The sequence below is a fragment of the Leptodactylus fuscus genome, chromosome 1 (genome assembly GCF_031893055.1).
Source record: "Leptodactylus fuscus isolate aLepFus1 chromosome 1, aLepFus1.hap2, whole genome shotgun sequence".
NCBI classification, from domain to species: Eukaryota; Metazoa; Chordata; class Amphibia; order Anura; family Leptodactylidae; genus Leptodactylus; species Leptodactylus fuscus.
The window spans coordinates 74,441,707-74,455,211 of record NC_134265.1 but is presented as its reverse complement, the minus strand read 5'-3'; positions in this window follow the sequence as shown (position 1 = coordinate 74,455,211).

Genomic DNA, 13,505 nt, shown 5'->3' with positions numbered 1-13,505 from the left:
TACCTCCAAGCCCTCTGTGAGCGCCCTTGAACTTCTAGATAAGGGTCTAATTGTGTTCTCTTCAATCCAGTAATGAGGATAAGAGTGTATGCAGCTGATAGATACTGGGGCATATATTTGCCATCTTTATGTACTAATGAGGTAAAGGCTGTGAACAAATCCTAGCTAATGGCTGTCCGAGTATTTTTAGCTTAATCCTGTGCCAACCATAGAGAAGCTTTTTATTTAGCTATGGAAATGTCTTTAAAAGAGCATGTACAAGAGTAGATATTGATGGCCAAATTAGAGCACAGCCAAATTGTATTGGCATTGCTGTGGAGTGTATGGAGCTGGAAGTAGGTAGTTTTGTACATGGGGGAGATTTAGTAGGAAAATACACAAAATTCTGTCTTAATTTGTTGCAAAAACAAACGTTAAACATGCTCTGTGCCACATTTATCAAATGTTTTAGACACTTTTACCACTTGTACAAAATGGTGTGGCTTATCCAAAAAGGAGAGCAATTTAAGGTGTGATGTAATGTGCCAAAATTACTAATTCAACTAATGAATGGCATAATGTTAAACTAGAGATTCGCTCAATACCCCAGATTTATTACAGCATCAGAGACTTTGGTAAATCTGGAACATCTTAAAGGGGCTCTATCCCTGGATTTTCGCTATTTTAGATAAACATATGCCTGAATAGGCTTTAAAAAGGCTATTCAAGTCCTACTAATCGTTTGTTGATTAATTACCTTTTAAACGTATATGTAAATGAGCCCTCCGTGCACCATGGGCGTTCCTGTGCACCCCTCACGTCATACTCTGTTCACGCCCTCCTCTCTTGGTTCTTGTATGTAAATCCCTCCTCCTGCTTTTGATTCACAGCCTCTAACAGTCTCTTCCCTGTTAGTGGCACAGGGCCTGTGATGATGTCACTACTGCTCTGTGATTGGCTTGTCCCTGTGATGACGTCACTACAAGTTCCTTTGTCGTCTTCTAAGTAGTGATCTATGCATAGCAGGAGGGCGTGAACTGAGTATGATGTGAGGGGTGCACGGGAATGCCCCTGGTGCATGGAGGCCTCATTTACATATACGTTTAAAAGGTAATTCAATAAAATGGGGGGGGGTCTTTTAACAAACAATTAGCAGGACTTGAGTAGCCTTTTTAAAGGCTATCCAGGCATATGTTTATCTAAAATAGTGAACATCCAGTGATAGAGCCCCTTTAAGACTGTCTAGTCTAAAGACACTAAATCTGTCCCACCTGCAGCGTGCTAATTTTTGACTTGGGTCCAAAATTTTGTAAGGTCCTAAGTATCTACATATTCCAGTCCTAATGTTAAATATAATAGACTTTCCTCTAAATTCTTCCTACTTTTGTAATGCTAATATCTTAATAGTACAAGTCTTCCTTCTTCCAGTATTCCTTGAGACTGTAGGCTGCCTACTATTTGATTTTTCCATTTCGGTAGGAATGATAAAGACAAAAGCAGCAGGACGGTTGTAAAATAATTGCCTAAGCAGAAGGGGTTTTTTATGACTATTGTTTCAAAGCTTTACATGGAGCTTACTCATGTACAATCCTCAAAACACTTAGACAGATGTTCTCAGAGAACAAATAAATACAATAATTATGCCAAAGACTTCTCTCTTTCTGCCTTCATCTCAATGATAACACATTACTGAAAGCAGCATCCAAGCTCTGAGTAATAAGTCTTTGCAAATAAAAAATCTGTCAGAAAGGAAATAATACATCAAAGACAGAATAATGACAGAAAGTCAGATGTTCAGTTTGTATTACAAACATGAATTTTTACTTGGGATTTTTTTTTATTTGTTTTATTTATAATTTATTTTACAAGAGATCCGACTCAAGCTTGAGAATTTTTCATGTAAACCATCTGTATAAAAAGAAATATCCAGTATAAGAGTTAAAAGAATATTTTATCATCACTATAATTTAAAGTAAATAGTAAAAAGTCATCCTCAAAATATTATTATACCATAAAGCACCAACACAATTTTGCAATATATATATTACTATGGTAGTAACATATATATCTGGATAATAATTCAACTAGCTATAAATATTTTTTAAATATTGCATGAGACCAATAAAAATGAACAAAACATAACAAACATATACTAATATTAATCTCACCAGAATTACAAACATCATTTAACCCCTTCCCTACATGCGCCGTAATAGTACGGCGCAAGTCGGGTCTGTAACTATGGCGACCGCCCGGGGGCCGGGCGGCCGCCATAGCCGCTGGGTGTCTACTGCTTTAAGCAGTAGACAACCGGCTCTAATGCCTCCGATCGGTCCCCGGACCGATTGGAGGCATTAACCCCTCCGGCGCTGCGGTCAAAGGCGCCGGAGGCGCCATTTTCCCGGCGGCGCATGGGCGCCGCCATTTTGTCCGGGATCGCCGGCTCCTGGAGCATGCTCCAGGGCCGACGTCATGTTGCCATGACAGCCGGGAGCCTGTACAAGGCTCCCAGGCTTGTCTGCAAATTGTCTCTTTTGCAGGCTGGTCTATGCAGCCTGCAAAAGAGAGGATGATTTTTTGCAATGCATTGCAATGCATTAGCATTGTAATGTATTGCATTAGTGATCAGACCCCCTGGGGTTCAACACCCCTAGGGGGTCTAATAAATGTAAAAAAAAATAAAAAAAAAAAAAAGTAAAAAAAATATAAAAAAATATAAAAAGTTTTAAAAGTTCAAATCACCCCCCTTTCCCTAGAACACATATAAAAGTAGTTAAAAACTGTGAAACATATACATGTTAGGTATCCCCGCGTCCGAAATCGCCCGCTCTACAAATCTATAAAAATATTTTTCCTGTTCGGTAAACGCCGTAGCGGGAAAAATAGTCAAAAGTGCCAAACCGCCGTTTTTTCACTGTTTTGATTCTGATAAAAATTTGAATAAAAAGTGATCAAAGCAATAACATTTCCCGAAAATGGTAGAACTAAAAAGTACACCCAGCCCCGCAAAAAAATACGCCCTATGCATCCCCGTACACTTACGTATAAAAAAGTTACGGGCGTCGGAATATGGCGACTTTTAGAAAAAAATTTTTTTAACACAATTTTGGAATTTTTTAATAAAATCATATAAATTTGGTATCCCTGGAATCGTACCGAAACACAGAATATAGGGGATATGTCATTTTGGCTGCACAGTGAACGCCGTAAAACCAAAGCCCATAAGAAAGTCGCAGATTTCTTCAAATCCACCCCATTCTGAATTTTTTTCCTGCTTCCCAGTACATTATATAGAATAATTAATGGTGGCACCATGAAGAAAAATTTGTCCCGCAAAAATTAAGACCTCATATGGCTCTTTGAGCGGAGAAATAAAAAAGTTATGGGGTTTAGAAGGAGGGGAGTCAAAAACGAAAAACGAAAATCAAAAAATGCCATCGGCGGGAAGGGGTTAAAGGGAATCTACCCAAATATGTTTAACAGTCACCACAATATTCCAGAGGGTGTTCCACAGATATACCTTTGTTATGTATGTCACTTTTGTAGATTTGAAGAAAAACAACTTTTTATGTTTTATGCATAAAAAATCTGCGCCCAGCACTCCGTTATGCAGGTTTCTGTTTCCTGCATAAAACAGAGGCAGGAGACGGAAACCTGCAGGAGTCTCTCACCCATTCATTTGAATGGGTGAGAAAGCTGTCCGGCCGTGAGCGGCGGTGAACGTTTTATGCTCTCCGCCGCAAAACCGGGTTTTTTAATCCGGACACAGAGTCGGACATGCAGTACTCTGTGTCCGGATTTTAAAAAGCGGTTTCGCGGCGGAGAGCATAAAACGCTCACCGCCGCTTATGGCCGGACCCGGTCTGTGCTTTCCGTCTTTTTGCATGTAGAAGACGGAAAGCACAGAACGGAGTGCTGAACGCAGGTGTGAACCTAGCATAAGGCAGATGGTGCACTGTGGGCAGGCTTGTACCCTGCGAGCACTCAAGTAGGTGATGTCATAGCAGTGAGAGGATCAATTCTCACTCCACAGGCAGGGTGGTGCAGACAGGGGATTGTAGGGGTCTGAGCCACAGTGCTCCAGGGATCTGAAAGTCCACCCTCAGTGCACCAACTGCTTCATTTGCATAACAGTTCAGAGTTGTTTTCCTCCAAATCTACAAATGTGACATTTGTAACAGAGGTATGATGTTTATTGCTGCAATGTGCTCTGTAATATTTAATATAGTTAAATATGCTTGGGAGAGGTAGGAGACTCCCTTTAAGTGATGCCCTCAGTTAACCCTTAAAGGGGTTTTCCAGACAAAAAAAGTTGTTTCTTTTTAAAAATGTCTGTTAGTGCTACTAATGGGTTAATAAATGCACCCATATACCTTATATATGTTTTGAGTGATTTCTGGATGTCTCTGGGGGCTTCTGGTATCTCTGCTTTTGTTTACATGCTCAGCTTCCTGCTATGCAACTCCCTCACTAATCCCTCTCACTTTACTCCCTCTTCCTTCCTCACTCCCCCCTCCCATACACTCCCTCCCTGTCTCTCTAACTATCCCGCCCTTCCCTACCTACTCAGTGCAACGCCCGACCCATATTATATACTTATCCTCCATGCTTCTTCCAGAGAGATGGCCCCTCCTCCTGTACTGCTCCCGTACTCCTCCTCAGCAGCGATGAGCCACCTCTAGTGTACATGCATAGATGCGCAGTAGAGGTGAATTACCAGCATTATTACAGGAGAAGGAGCCGTCTTGTCGGAACAAACCTGAATGGTAAGTATAATGGAATTTATGGGGGGGGGGAGTAGTAGTGACGATCTGTTTCCAGAAACGAGGATCAGAAAATATCCCTGGGGCGCATGACCGCCCTAGAGATATGGGTAAATATACATTTTTGACAATTGATGTTATTTACAAAGTAGCAGGGGGAGGGTGTTTAGAGTAGTGCAGGGATTTCAAGTTATCCCATACAATCCCTTTAAATAAAACATATTGCTAGCTTACTTTCATGTGCATGAAGCCTCAGGAAAAGAAACACTGTAGTTAAAGGGGTATTCTCATGAACATAACTATTTTTAAATTTGTAGATAATTAAAAATGTAACATTTTTGCAAATATAAACAATTAAACATTTTGCAGAGTTTTAAAGATTTTCTCTAAATATCTCTTGATCACAGTCTTCTGTTGCCAGTGGATACGACCATGAACGCAAGAACTTTGTAAGGTCAGAAAATCTGCTATAATTTCCTTATTGTGGCCGGGATATCTTCTCGTACATGTAGTGTCCCTGTCTGATGAGCCTGATAAAATAAGAAAACCATAGCTCGGTTCCTGAGTCCTGACAAGTCCCAAACCATAGAAAGTTTCTGCATTTGTGGTCGTAACCATTGGCCACTGTTCAAGACAACAGACTGTAACCACTAAAATAGTTAGAGAAAATCTTTAAAACTCTGAAGAATTTTTAACTATTTATACTTGCAAAAATGTTTAACTTTTGATTTTCTACAAATATAGATATGATTATGTTCATGGGAATACCCCTTTAAAGATTACTGCTGGCAATAAGACTACACTGTATTTAGGTTAAAGAAACCTGCCACCATTCCTTCCATCCTTTTTGTATTTCCCATAAAGTAACATCCCTGGAGCATATTTTCTTATAGCTCACATTTTCTTATTGCACTATTCCTCTATTATTCCTACTAGAAATTTATGAGTAAATTAACGATTGAGTGTTACCATTCCCCCTGTCAAAGAGTATGTTCCTAGTCTGGCACTATCAGCACTGATTGGATAGTGTGCAATGACACACCCAGGCCACCCAGTTGTCAGTTCAAAGAGAACCTTTCATGGGTTTGGGCACAGGCAGTTCTATATACTGCTGGAAAGCCGACAGTGCGCTGAATTCAGCGCACTGTTGGCTTTTCCGAACTGTGCCCCCGGTAAAGAGCTAACGTTCCCGGTACCGTAGTTCTTTACAGTCAGAAGGGCGTTCCTGACAGTCAGTCAGGAACGTCCTTCTCCACAGCAGCGCCTATCGTGCTGTACTGTGTGAGCCGGGAGGAACACCGCTCCCCTCCTGATAGTGCTCTTTACAAAGGGCACAGATTGGGAAAGCCGGCAGTGCGTTGAATTCAGCGCACTGTCGGCTTTCCAGCAGTATATAGAACTGCCTGTGCCCCAACTCATGAAAGGTCCTCTATAAGCATGCATTTATATTAGGAATAACAAGACAGAATCTTAAAATGATTAGAATTGTCGCATTATGGTGAATACAATTATTTACTAAACCATGCATGAGTTGTCAAGTCTACTTTAAAATCAGGATTAAAGAATAGACTAATAGTCAAACAACCGAGGAGTTGGAAACAGACAGGACAAGGCAGAAGAATTGGCAGTAAAGATCCACATCACAAATAACAGGTCAAGAGGTGAAAGTACTAAACTATAAAGAACTGGCAGGAAATGACCAGGACATGTTAGCATGAAATGTAAAAGCTCAAAGCAGCCTGGAGTGTGAGCCATTTACTTTGGTAAATTTGAAAAAAATATGTCTAATTTTTTAATTTATATGTGTAATGTATTAGTGTAGCATATTTGTATGTAGAAATTATGCTCCAATCTTTTACATATTATAGAAAAAATAGGAAAATATAGGCTTCAAAGGCTGAACTATAGATATATGTGAAAATAATGCAAAAAGTAGAACTGTTGCTTTAAGTTTATTAAAAATGAGGCTATCAACAGTCCAGCTCCTCCATTTATTTCGATCCACAGGGCCTGAAACACTCTTGAATATCAGTTGCCAACACTTGGAGGAGCTACAGCTTGTGCATTTCAGAAATTCCTTCTCATTATGCAGGTCATGTCAGGGTACGTGTAGGGTAACATAAACACTGGGAGAGAAAGTCATTTATTCTGCTCATATTTAATATATCACTATTATAATTCAGCGCAGAATTGTGAACATCCATTTATTCAAACCTTATCTTAAGGCCAAGGTCTGACGTGGTACTGCCAAAGCAGCTTTGACTTATTATTCTAATGTTTGCTATGAATTCCATTTTTCCAACTGTCTTGTAAAGCATTAATAACTGTTTTCATTTTGTACAGAAATGGTAAAAAGAAATTTACTGTATATTTGTAGTGGTGGAACTCAATGATATGCCCAATGCATGATTATAAGGGGAGATCAAAAAATACAAGTGTCATGAAGTTTTTTAGAGCAGTGGAGTGTGACTCCTGGAAGCCGCACTGATAAGTTTGTGTTTTTTTATACTATACCTGAGGAAGGGATCAGAGTTATTCCGAAAGCTTGTAATCTGTCTTCATTATTAGTTAGACATTAAAAACGGTATAAACTACTGAAGACTCTCAAGTTTTTTGTTTTTTTTACAGTTTGTGGAAGATGAAATGTGGCTTTTTCAACCAGTTAATTGGGTAGGGGGTAGAAGTCCCAAATGACATCTCGAAGCATTTTTTGTTGCAGATTTTTCTTTAGTTTTTTTGAGCCAAAGACAGTAATGCATTTAGCAGAAGGGAGAAAATCTGCATTAGAAAACACAGGTTTTCTGTAACATATAACTCAGACTAAAGTACTGTTTGTACTAAGGGCCAAAGAATTTGGTTGTTCTGTCATTTAAATCATACACTGTAAATAATAATTCAACATATGTTTCTGGAAATAAAGCAAAATTATAAGACCTTTGCCCTAGAAGATCTGCAACCCCAATTCCAAAAAAGTTTGGCCGCTGTGTTAAATGTAAAAAAAACAAGAATGCAATGATTTGGAAATCTGATATAACCAGATCTTATTTACAACACAACATGGAACACAAATCTGGAGTTGATAGTTAGACATTTCCATTTCATTGGAAGAAAAATTACTCATTTAGAAATTGATGGCAGGAACGCATCTTAAAAACAGTTGGGACAGAACCATGTCTACCATAATAATAATAAATTTTATTTATATAGCGCCAACATATTCCGCAGCGCTGTACAATTTGTAGGGTTCAAATACAGATAGAAAGATGCATTACAAAGAAAGTCATTTCACACAATGGGACTGAGGGCCCTGTTCACAAGAGCTTACAATCTATGAGGTAGAGGGGGTGACACAAGAGGTAACAGGGGCGGCATTGCTTATACAGGGGTCAGATAATTCTGTAATAGAAGTTACTGTCATTACACAAACATAAAACTTTATGACCTGTCACTGGTTGTGTCCTTTAACATGTGGATGGAGCTTGGACCTATAAAGTTAGCCTGAGATGGCATCCTATCATGTGGGGAAATGTGGGAGTGGGGACAGAGGAGGGTTAAATTTTGGGGATTCTAATTATAGTATGGAAGGGTTTACCTTAGAAATTGTGATAGGCCTGTCTGAAAAGATGTGTCTTTAGTTTGCGTTTGAAACTGTAGAAATTGGGAGTTAATCTGATTGTCCGGGGTAGAGCATTCCAGAGAAGTGGTGCAACTCGGGAGAAGTCTTGTATACGAGCGTGGAAGGTTCTGATAATAGAGGATGTAAGTGTTAGGTCATTGAATGAGCGGAGAGCACGGGTTGGGCGGTAGACAGAGATGAGGGAGGAAATGTAGGGAGGTGCAGCATTATGGAGAGCCTTGTGGATGAGAGTGATAACTTTATATTTTATTCTATATTGAATAGGCAGCCAATGTAACGACTGGCACAGACCAGAGGCATCGCTGTAGCGTCTAGCCTGATAGATGGGCCTGGCCGCTGCATTCAGACTAGATTGTAGAGGGGAGAGTTTAGCAAGGGGAAGACCGATTAGTAAGGAGCTACAGTAGTCAAGGCGAGAGCGAATCAGAGAGACAATAAGTGTCTTTAGTGTATCTCTGGTGAGGAAAGGGCGTATTCTGGAGATGTTTTTGAGGTGGAGGTGACATGAACGTGCCAGTGATTCAATATGTGGAGTGAAGGAAAGGTCTGCGTCAAACATGACCCCGAGGCAGCGGGCATACTGCCTAGGAGTTATAGTAAGGCCTGAGACTACAATGGATATATCAGGGACAGATCTGTTAGATGGTGGAAACAGTAGTAGTTCATTCTTAGAGAGATTTAGTTTCAGATAGAGCGAGGACATGATATTAAAGACTGCAGGACAGTCATTGGTGTTCTGTATGAGTGCAGGGGTGATGTCATGGGAAGATGTGTATAATTGGGTGTCATCAGCATAAAGATGGTACCTGAAGCCAAATCTTGCAATGGTTTGTCCAATGGGGGCTTATTTTTACAATAGACTGATGACGAGACTGCTGGAGATTTGGAAGAGTTATGTTGTGCCTTTCCTGTTTGATATAAGATTCTAGATGATCAAGAACTCTAGATTTTTTGTTTCATAATGTGCCAAATGTTTTCTATTGGTGACAAGTCTGGACTGCAGACAGACCAGCTCAGCACATGGATTCTTCTTCTGTAAAGCCATGCTGTTGTGATGGATGCAGTATGGGGTTTAGCACTGTCTTGCTGAAATATTCAAGGCCTCCCTAAAAATAGATGTTGTCTGGATGGGAGCATATGTTATTCTAAACCTCTATATACTGCTAAGCATTGATAGTATCTTTCAAGATGGGTAACTATCCATGCCATAGGCACTAATGCAACCCCATATCATCAGAGATGCAGGCTTTTGTGTACTGTGTACTGATAAGCTGGATGGTCTCTCTTCTTCATGGTTTTCATAAAGAATTTCACATTTTGATTCATCTGACCATAAAAAAGATTTTGCTTTTAGTTCATCTTAAATGAGCTTTTTGCCCTCTCCATAGAGCTCTGTGTGAGATGGAGATGAAGATGGCATCTTATGTAAATGGTGAAGATAAGCAGGAGGAGAGCAGACTAATAGGCAGAGAAGGAAACAGATTTATTTAATAAGATATAGTACAAAAGCTCTTATATTTAAATGACAACCTCTTAATATCTATGCTAAATATTGAGCTTCATAGATTGAACAATATTTGCACAGTTACAATATTTTGCAGCCAATCAGACAAGTTTTTTCCTCTCTACTGGATACTGTTGGTTCTGAATGTAGAGTTGGACACTAGACACATAAGGTTAGAGCTACATTGTAACTAGTAGTAGTAGTAGTAGTAGTAGTAGTAGTAGTAGTAGTAGTAGTAATAAAGTCTGAATAGTGAATATGGTAATGCAGCAATCCTTCAGGGTTGGATTTGTGCTGACATTTTCTTTGCAGTCATAAAGACTTGCAGGTTGCAACATACTGAGTATTATGATTTATGATGTAGTAGTGTCCCATTGCAATCCTATGTTGTGTGACTACTAGTCACTGTTTTTAAATTTGGAGATAATTGTTGCCAATGGATACAACAGTGAATACAGTAATTGCCAGAAACCCAGTCATAATTACCTTGTTGCGGCACCCAGAAGCAAACAGGGACAGTATGATAAGGAAAAAGATAACCCGGCCAAAATAATTGTCTACAAATTTAAATATTGCTCTGTTGGTGGAAAAGCCCCTTTTAAAGAATGGATTACATGTCTGTGAAGTATTACTGTCTGGTGTACTTTAAAGCTTGCAATGAAAATTCCTTATTCATTATCCCATGTATCCTGGGGTTTGACTTTCGCTCAGTCTTTTGGCCCCTCTCCCATTATGCTTCGTATTACTCTGAAGAATTTCCAATGACCCTTCATAAAAAAAAAAAAAAAAGAGTTTTCGCCTTAGAGGGATCACCTTGAGCAAGCAACCCTGGAAGGTTTATCTAGTTTAGACATCCCATTTCCATTTATCCTATTTTGGAATTTTGAGTAAATAGATAGGGGATGTCTATTCAGGATTCTCATCTGTTGGCTTAGAGCAGATGCAAATAGTATGTCTCAGGGCTCGTTCACATCTGCGTTGTGCTCTCCGTACTGCAGGTTTCCGTTTCCTGCATAAAACAGAGCAGGATACGGAAACCTGCAGGAGTCTCTCTCACCCATTCATTTGAATGGGTGAGAAAGCTGTCTGGCCGTGAGCGGCGGTGAGCGTTTTGCACTCTCCGCCGCGAAACCGGGTTTTATAATCCGGACACAGAGTCGGACATGCAGTACTCTGTGTCCGGATTAAAAAATCCGGTTTCGCGGCGGAGAGCATAAAACGCTCACCGCCGCTCACAGCCGGACCCGGTCTGTGCTTTCCGTCTTCTGGCATGCAGAAGACGGAAAGCACAGAACGGAGAGTAGAACGCAGGTGTGAACCTAGCGTCACTCTGGATGGTCTGTTGGCTATAATCTGAATGGGCAATGCCTAAGGCCTGGTTCACATCTGCGTTCGGTATTCTATTCGGGGAATCCGCTTGGGGACCGCTCGAACGGAATACTGAACACATTAAAAAAGCGGTTAGCAAAGAAAGCACACAGACCCCATAGACTATAATGAGGTCCATGTATTTTCCGTGTGGCGTCCGCATGAATCATGCGAAGAGAAAAGTACTGCAAGGACCACTTTTCTCTCCACATGATTCATGCAGACAACATGCGGAAAACACACGGACCCCATTATAGTCTATAGGGTCAGTGTGCTTTCTTTGCTAACAGCTTTTTAATCCGTTCGGTATTCTGATTGGGGGCCCCCAAGCAGATTTCCCGTATGGAATACTGAACGCAGATTTGAGCTGGGCCTAACTCTTAATTTCACCTGTGGTTGCACTGCAGGGAAACAGAAAACTAAACAAGAGGTTCCCCCACAGAATATTGCTGATTGCTGGGGGTTTCAGTATGGAGGGGTGCTTTATGATGACTTTATACTCAAGTGACATGTTTAATGAGTAGGAGTTGTTCAAGGTGGATAATCTATATAAGTTCCGCTGGGTTCACACCTGCTTTCATGTCTCCGTTCTATGGTTTCCGTCTTCTGCATGGCAGAAGACGGAAACCATAGACCGGGTCCGGCCGTGAGCGGCGGTGAGCGTTTTAGGCTCTCCGCCGCGAAACCGGATTTTTTTATCCGGACACAGAGTACTGCATGGCCGACTCTGTGTCCGGATTATAAAACCCGGTTTCGCTGCGGAGAGCGCAAAACGCTCACTGCCGCTCACGGCCGGACACCTTTCTCACCCATTCAAATGAATGGGTGAGAAAGTCTCCTGCAGGCTTCAGTCTCCTGCATCTGTTTTATGCAGGAAACGGAAACCTGCAATAAGGACAGATGAACGCTGATGTGAACGAGCCCTTCCCCTGGATATCAGCATTAGGTCTCATCCACAGCCCTATGCAAATATTATTTATGTTTATCTACTGAGTTGCCATTTTACTAGAAACATCCACCTAGTTGAACACTGGACCCTTCAAAGCTGCAGCAATTTGTCATCACATATACAGATATCATCCACGTGTATCAGAAGACAATGGTGTGCCAAGTAAACACTCCTTCTTACACCATTACTACCACTTCATAGGCCACAACTGTGGATTTATATTGCTTGTGATGAATTCTCACACACCTACCAGCATGGTACAAAATAAATCTGGATTCACTAAGGTGATGTTTCTCCACTTACCATTGATCCAATTTGAGTGGATTTTTCCCCTGGAGTCATGTTTTTCTGTTTCTCTTAGACAGCCATGACACTCCAACTCCATCAGGAGTTGTACATTCAGACATGTTAGCTGCATTGTGCCAACTGAAAAGTTTGGTGTAAGAAGATACTGCCATGGGGTTGCTTTTCAGGGGTTGACCTGGGCTCCTTAGTTCTAGACAATTGTATGCTACCAACTTTGTAGGAACAGTTCAGGGAATGCTGCTGTCTGTTCCAGCATGACTATGTCAGAGTGCACAAAGCAAAGTTCATAAAGGCATGGTTGACTGATTTTGGTATGGAAGAACATAACTGGCTTGCACTAAGCCCTTATCTTGACCCCATCAAAAAACTTTGGGATAAACTAGAATGGACTCTATTGTCCCACAACAGTGTCTGACTTCACAAATGCTCTTCTGATGGAAAAAAAATATGTAAATCAGCTCTTCTCAAAAACTTGCAAGGAAAACTTGCTCTAGTTCCACCTTGAAAAGTAACTCCCTATAGATGAATGCCTGAAATGCCTTCTCAAGAAACCTAGTGACGTTATCTGTGATTAAAACCAAATCAGAATGTCTCGTGCAACAGACACTCATAAGCAGTGATTATTGCCCTCCATCAGTGCGAAGCAGGGTATTCATTGGGTTGGTTGTGAGGACACAGACATGGGTCAGAAGAGTTACTACGTCTCCTTAAGTAGAGGGCATCTGTATGCTGTCCATGCTTTCCACACACCCATAGACATGAGTATCCACAGTGTATATAACTTACCAAAACAGAGCATTTTTTTGTTCCTTTTCCATGGATAGACGTTTGCATGGGCCCATTAAATGGCCTAAAATTTTTGGCTGTTTTGAGATATCGTGAGATAAACGGCATAAGCTGATCAGCTTTGAATTTTTGTTATTGTACAGGGTTAGGCAGGGAAGTATGGATGAATTGAACGGGGCGCCACACAAGTTGGGGATAACCTTGGTGGATAAA